Below are 7602 nucleotides of genomic sequence, written 5' to 3' on the forward strand. Positions count from 1 at the left end.
GTTAGTGGAGATGAGGAGACAAAATGAAATATATGGTTAAAGCTACTTTGCGCTCTTTGAAAATATTGTTCTCTGGTGAAATCAAGGTGGGTGACTCCGTAATTCTCTTGTAGGCAAGTCTTCATACATTTTCTATGTTGAAGTATTCACAAATATTATTTGGGGCATTTTTCCCATAATGCCACTACAGTTCGCTTTATTGTATCTATATTACACATGATCTTCTTGAAGTTTTTTGCCATCTGTACTCGTTAGGTCTCTAGTTCTTTGTTAATAGAAATTATTTTACTAAAGCTTTTGTTTAAAGCTGAGTATTGAATTGCATGCGCATTATTTATATTTTCAGCTAGCAGTGGATAACATAATAAGCTAAGCTAAATGGTATAAATATGATATGATATAGAGTTGTGTAGCTAGAGTGCTAAAATGTCAAATCTCTCTCTCTCAACACAATGGACAGAAGAAGACACAGAAGGGGACCATGAGACTAGGTTTATTTTAAATAGTTAACTGTTTCAAGTTTATTCTGACTTTGTAGTGTTAAAAGGGGAGAAAAACGATATCCTTTAATTCGCCGAATTAGCTTAGGGACTCTCACTATCCATATCGATACGGTTAGCCCGTTTTGAGTCACTGCAATATATTGTTTTCCTATTCTCTTCATTAAAGTTACATTTTGTTCTTACTAATCTGAACAAGATACTGCACAATGTAAAGTCGTCGATTTTTGCTGAGTTACAGTTCATATAAGGAAATAGTCACTTAATAAATGTATTAGGCTAATCATTTATAGATTGATTTGAGAGTTCATCAGAGCTTTAAGCCATACTTACAGGCAGTATTGGGTACTATACTAATCAGAGAAGATTCAACTTTGTTAACATGTTCAGTCAATGAATGGTGGGGTTGAAGCAAAACATCAACATTGTGGAGGATCTCCTCCAATGTTCCACCAAAGGTATTACGGTTACCATTTACATAGAGCGTTCATATACTTGGACTATCCAGAGAAGTGTAAGTGTGTTGATATCTGTTTTAATGGCAATTGTTAGAAATTATGATTGATGATGTCTGGATGTAAATTTGACATGGGCATTTGGTTTCAAGGTGGGGTCAAGACATCTGAACACCAACCTCTTCTGTTCTGAACAGAGCACAATGCCATCACACTCAAAGTGAGGAAATAACTATTGTTCAACTTGCCTATTGAAATTACGTTGATGATGATGCATAAGGTTATCTTATCAGATTTGTAAGTGCATTTATAAATGGTTATAGCTGGAGGTAAATATTTGTTCTTAATTGGAAACACTGACCAGTTAGTTATTGACCTATTTTGACCAATGTGATTGACTGTTTATAACTGCTTATAATGCATTTTACAAATTATTCATAATTGGGTTATAGCGTGATTTATAACTTTATTAAACTTTTACAATAAGGTTTCCATTTTGTAAAGGGTTACCCAGAATTGACATCAATGCTCAGGCTTAACTATAGTATATTTTATAAGAACATAGAATGCCATACTATTAAAGTATAGTAAAGACATACCTGAGCGGGTGTCTTGTTCAATTTTTCTGAAAGGGGCAGAGAAAGTACTCTGGAAGGAAGTTTCTCTTCAAGTGCGAGGGAATATTCGATCTTTTCATCCCTTCAAGAACAATTATTTTAGTGGGCAATCATGAACTTGACACAGGAGCTCTTCCAAAGCTAACATACAATGGCCATAACAAAAGGCATGTATTTAAAGACCACTCACTTGGTCCACGTCACATCACTTCACCCTTTTTTACGATGATATTATTGCAGACGGCTGTTGGGTGAAGGGGTAGATTGGGGTGGAGTAATGTTCACTTCTTCTTCTTGGAGCTTCCAGTCCCTTTCTTTTGGACTTTTTGAGGAATTTTTTTTTATGCATGCTCCTCTCTGGGATCCCTCCTTTTTAACCGCTTTGCTTTAGTTTCCACATGGTGCTTTGTGCGCTTTTTCCCGGTCTTACCCTTTGCTGTGGTCTCTCTTGGTGTGTCTTCTATGATGGTGAGGATGGCGAGATAGCGGCAGATGTTTTTCGGTGATTGTGGAAAGGGGAAGGTGAAAAGGAGGATCGCTCTGAAAGGGGATTTTGAAGGAGTTTTTTTTTGGGGGCTGATTTCGTTTTTCATGTTTTTCTTTCTGGGTTGTGTTTGAAGGGTTCAGCACCAGGATTGATGTTGGACTTGTGGGGTGAATGCCTGGGTTGGTAGATATACTCTGGGCTTGTGAAGTTGACAATGGTAGGCACAGTTATTTTCTGGTTGGTGGATTATTTCCTGGGTAGGTAGAGTTGAACTGCTGGGCTTGAGAGTTACTCCTTGGCTTGAGTTGATTCTGGTTGGTGAGTTGACCACTGGGGTTGTGGAGTTGATGTCTGGGGCTAAAGAATCCTACTAGGCTTTGAATGGAATAATTTTCTAGCTTGTGGAGTTGAACACTGCCTGGCTTGAGAAGTTATTTCCTTGGTAGCGTAGAGTTGACACTGCTGGGCTTGAGGAGTTTATTTCCTTGGTAGGTGAGTTGACACTGCCTGGGCTTGAGGAGTTTTCTTGGTAGGTAGAGTTTGACACTGCTGGGGCCTTTGAGGGTTGACCCGAGTTTGGTGAGAGTTGACCCGAGTTGGTGGAGTTGACCCGAGTTGCGTGGAAGTTGACCCCGAGTTGGTGAGTTTGTGTTTGCATGCCGTATCTCACATGAAATGATATTTGACTTCTCCATCACTCTGCTGATGGGCCAAGGAGGCTTGGAAGTGAACAGGGGGTTAAACTAGGAGCCTCCCTGGTCTTGCCACCGTTGATGCCGCTGGAGTTGTCGTGTCCAGGGCAGGTGAATGTCCTGCTCTGTGCGTCTTCCTCCATAATGAGCCTCGCTCCTGAAGTGTGCACTGATGACATGTCTGGAAAGACTGGGGCTCCGCTGTGGGTTGCAAAAAGCTGAGGTGATTGTCAGACTTGAGAGGTGAGGATTGTGAGAGACTCGACAGATCTTTGCCAGATGGAATATGATCTATGCGAGACACACTGGACTGTGGTGTCATTCTGCTTCTGGTAGGCCGAGGGCATCTAACTGGCAACTCTCTCAAACAAGATGGATTAATGAATTTGTTACTTTTGAATTTGGAGAGGAAAGAACTTGATAGGTGATAGTGACCATGTTGGCATGAGTTTAGAGGAGTACAACTTTACTTGGGGTAAAGCCTAGGAAACGCTCTCTTTTTTCGAGGAGTAAAGGGACGCATGATTGTCCCCAGCTGAGACACTCGTTTCTAGCAGATCAGATCTTGTAAGAGACACTTGAAGATCTCTCCTTGAGAGTACGTTACCAGGTGAACGTTAGGCTGGAGGCTTGCTGTTTCTGTGAGGATTTCAAAGTCAGTTGTCATGGAGTGAGCATTTTTGAGACAGCCGACACAGGTTGCTGTTTTCTCATGCAGATAAGAGCTGTTTGATGGTAAGATATCTACAGTGTTGCAAAGGAGGTTGGATACACGGAGGATTGAGGTTTGAGTCACAGATTCATATCTCTTCGAAGGACATTTTTAATATTTTTTGGCCTCTCCCAGAACCTGTTTTTGCAAGGGGGATCAGTCCGAGATGGTTTTTTATGCTGGTTTCACTCCTCAAGTGAATTCCTTTTGAAGTCATTTTTGGTGCAGAAGATTGGTTATGGTCATCCTGCTGATTTTTAAGTTCAGGCGGCCAGCAATGGCTTGGGGGACTTCAAGGCGCTTGGGGGACTTCAGTTTTGCAGTTGGGGACTCACTGGCAGCTTGGGGGACTCACTGCAGCTTGGGGGACTTCACTGGCAGTTGGGGGATTACTGGCACTTGGGTAACATTTCAGAGAGACTCTGTCTCTTTTTCTGGTCGGGCGACTACTTCGTTTGAGGATTTGCACACTTTCAGTGCGTCTGATTCCTTGATAAGAAGTTTACTGCACATCACGATTCCCACAGTTTCAACTTTTCATATTGTGGTTCTGGTCAAGTGCGTTGACAATGCATTATTTGATACTTACTCAACAGAAATGAGATGTTCTTCAGTTAACTTTGAGGTAATCTTCTTGGCTGCATAGTTAGTAAACTTACACTATCACAAGTCTGTAAGAGGGAAAAAGGACATGTCATAAACACCGCAGAGGTTTTTCTTTAGGGAAGTTGATGAGTTCTGTACTTTTTTCTGCACTATAGCGATCTTTGCAAGCTGGCATAAACTCTCCACGGTAGACAAGGCAGCTTTGGGTAAGAGTTGAACGTTTTGTGGGTTTTGTTTTGTGTGGGGCTTCCAATGGTGATGTCTAGGTTTTACTTCTGAGTTCAACATTTGTTGTGAAACTGACTATTTTCTTTGCCGTTCTTTGAAAGTCTAGGGGAGTGACTTGAGAGTTGGTTTGATTTTTATTGTTCTTGTGGGCTAACCGTCATGGCTGGAGAACTTGGCATGACTGGAGTTTTTCCTTTCCTTTCATAACATTTCACTTTTCCAGTTCTCAGGCTGGAAGGATGGACGTGTCTCATCCACATTCGTTGTGCAGCATGTTGACGGAGTAGCAGGATTGTTGTTCCTCCTGATTCACTTCCAACTTCTTTAATTGGAATCTCAGTAGCACTGGGAAACTTGGTAAATTACAATAATTTGATTAGCTAATTAAACATACATGTCTACACAGTACAGTCAGTTCTCGAGTTAAAGATTGATTTAGCAATGTGTTACCTATTTAAACCCTCAAATCTAAGTTTGGACTGTTAACATGTACTGCCCTAATTGTTATAAAGTGGATTAAATGAAAGATTAATCTCTCATGGGATTCAAATCGTATCAAGAGATTCAAATGTGGATTAGGCTTTTGCTCTTGCAACAGTTAAATCTGATTTAATAATATAGACTTCAAATCATGATGTTTAAATCAGGTGTGTTATTGCTTGGTTAGAACGATCAGCAGCCCTCTTTAAGAAGCTGCAAAGACACAACACACACAATTCATGCATTATCTGAAAGCGATTCACATTTGCTGTATGCTATTCTTGTTATTAGTTTTGATTGTTCTTCCTAAAGCCTATCTGAAAGACATTTGAAATGTCCATCTACTGTGTATTTAAATAGGTCGGTGGTGGACAACAATACGAATTACCTGGATGATGAATGAAACAATATGGCAATACCCCCCTAAAGTGGATGAGTAGTCATCTTTCTTGTCCCTCATTTGTTTGGCATTTTTTGTAGCCCATTGTGAGGTGTTTTTCTGAATTCACTAACCTGATCTTGTTTTCTTCCCTGCATAAAACTACCTGTCCTCTTCTCTGTCTCCCTCTCAGCGTCGTCTCCCTCGGTTCGTGCGCCAGTCCTCCTTTTCTCTTCTTCCTCTCCACTTCATCTCTCTTCCTGTTACCTCGGTCATTCCCCCGTCTCTTTCTTTAACTCGTCCCATCACACCTCTCCAACCGTCCGGTCTCTCTCCTCTTCTTTTCTCTCTCTGTCACTGTGCACTCGTCTTGTGGTCTTTTCCCTACTTCTCCCATTATTTCTCTGGCTAGCATGTATCCCCCGTCCCTATGTTCTGTTCATCTCCTCTGTTCAATCAACTCCTCTTTTGTTTAAAAACTCGTTATTTATTGACTCTCACCCCTATTTATTTTTGCTCTGATTTGGAGCTCCTGTTTCTATTTCTGTGAGACAGGAAGTTTCCCTCTCCCAACCCATCGCATCACTTCCTGTTCTGTTCTTTCTGCGGCGGTGTCAGACCGGCTTGTTTGTGCTGGACGCTTCCTCCCAAAGAGGTGGAGCCATGGAACTGGCTGGGGACTAGTGGGGAATGTAAGGAGCTGGAGCAGGAGCTGGGAGCTAGGGATAAGCTGGGACGCTGGATTAAGGGTTAGAGGGTGGACAGGCGGAGCTAGGATAGAGCTGTGAGCTGGGTTAGGGTTAGAGGTGAGGCTAGGGCTGGAGCTAGGGATAGAGCTGGAGCTGGGCTGGAGTTAGGGTTAGAGGTGGAGTGGAGTAGGTGAGTGGACGCTAGGGCTGGAGCTAGGGATAGAGCTGGAAGTCTGGAGTAGGGTTGAGGTGTGAGCTAGGGTTCGGAGCTAGGGATAGAACGCTGGGCTGGAGTTAGGGTTGAGTGGAGCTAGGGCTGAGCTAGGATAAGAGCTGGAGCTGGATTTAGGGTTACGGTGGAGCTAGGGTGGATTAGGTAGAGCTGGACTGGAGTTAGGGTTAGAGAGCTGAGCTGGGGTTAGAGTGGAGTGGAGTTAGAGCTGGAGCTAGGCCTGGAGCGGGTTTAGGGCTGGAGCTGCAAGCTGGGGTAGAGCTGGAGGCTGGGTAAGCTGGAGCTGGGAGCTGGTTAGTGGTGAGCTGGGTGGGTTTAGGCTGGAGCCTGCAGCTGGGGTTAGAGCTGGAGCTGGGGTTAGAGTTGGAGCTGGGTTAGAGGCTGGACTGGATTAGGCTGGGAGCTGGGTTAGAGCTGGATGGTAGGTGGAGCTTAGGGTAGACTTGGAGCTAGGGGTTAGAGCTGGAGCTGGGGTAGAGCGGGCGGTAGGCTGGTAGGCTGAGCTGGGGTAGGCTGGGACTGGTTAGAGCTAGTGGCTGGTAGAGCTGGAGCTGGAGTGGTAGAGCTGGAGTCGGGTTGAGATGGAGCTGGAGTGGGTAGAGCTGGGGTAGGCTAGCTGGGAGGCTGGAGTGGGTTAGGAGCTGGAGCTGGGGTTAGCTGAGCTAGCGGACCTGGTAGCTGGAGCTGGGGTTATGAGCCTGAGAGAGAGAGAGAGAGAGAGAGAGACACACACAGACATAGAGACTATCAGTACTCTCTGAGACGCTGGAGGACAGCAGCTTGTGTCTAGTTAATCAACAAAGTGATCGGCCATGTGCCCCAACCCTGCAGGAGGGGCAGGACAGAGTGAGGGGGGTGGAGATTTCCCATAACACAGGGAGAATGTCTGGGAGTCCCAAAACACAAATAGACTGTCTGAGAGTCCCATAACACAAAGAGACTGTCTGAGAGTCCCATAACACAAAGAGACTGTCTGAGAGTCCCATAACACAAAGAGACTGTCTGAGAGTTCCATAACACAAAGAGACTGTCTGAGAGTCCCATAACACAGAGACTGTCTGAGAGTCCCAAAACACAGAGAGACTGTCTGAGAGTGATAGCAAAAGAAAGAGGAATCTAGAGAGGGATTGATGAAGTGAGGTCTACAGAGAGGAGGAGAGACATATAGTATATAAGGGAAAAGAGTTAGAAAGAAAGAAAAACACACAGAGACAGATACTGAGAGAGGCTCAGAGAGAGAGAGTATGATATCCAGTGTGTACCCAACCCAGCAAGACCCAGCCCTGCTCCCCTTCTCTGGCCCGTCCGGTGGAAGCGGGGAGAGAGAGAGATCACCCCCCTGCTCTCCGCCCCTCCCTGTGGAGCCCAAACATTGAGACCAAGCAGGAGGCTTTCCGGCTGCCACTCGCCCATAGCTCTGGTTCTAAACAAACTAAACAGAACTCTAATACTTCATAATTAAACTACTCTAGCTCTGGTTCTAAATGAACTAAACAGAACTCTAATACTTCATAATTAAACTACT

At 44.1% G+C, this 7602-nt stretch overlaps 1 protein-coding gene across 1 annotated transcript in view; it reads left to right on the plus strand.

Moving 5' to 3' along the window:
- The window catches only part of LOC111975516 (1-phosphatidylinositol 4,5-bisphosphate phosphodiesterase gamma-1), a 93576-nt gene that overhangs the window by 25682 nt on the left and 60292 nt on the right, over positions 1-7602 (plus strand). The window lies entirely within an intron of this gene.

The sequence above is a fragment of the Salvelinus sp. IW2-2015 genome, linkage group LG16 (assembly GCF_002910315.2).
Source record: "Salvelinus sp. IW2-2015 linkage group LG16, ASM291031v2, whole genome shotgun sequence".
NCBI classification, from domain to species: Eukaryota; Metazoa; Chordata; class Actinopteri; order Salmoniformes; family Salmonidae; genus Salvelinus; species Salvelinus sp. IW2-2015.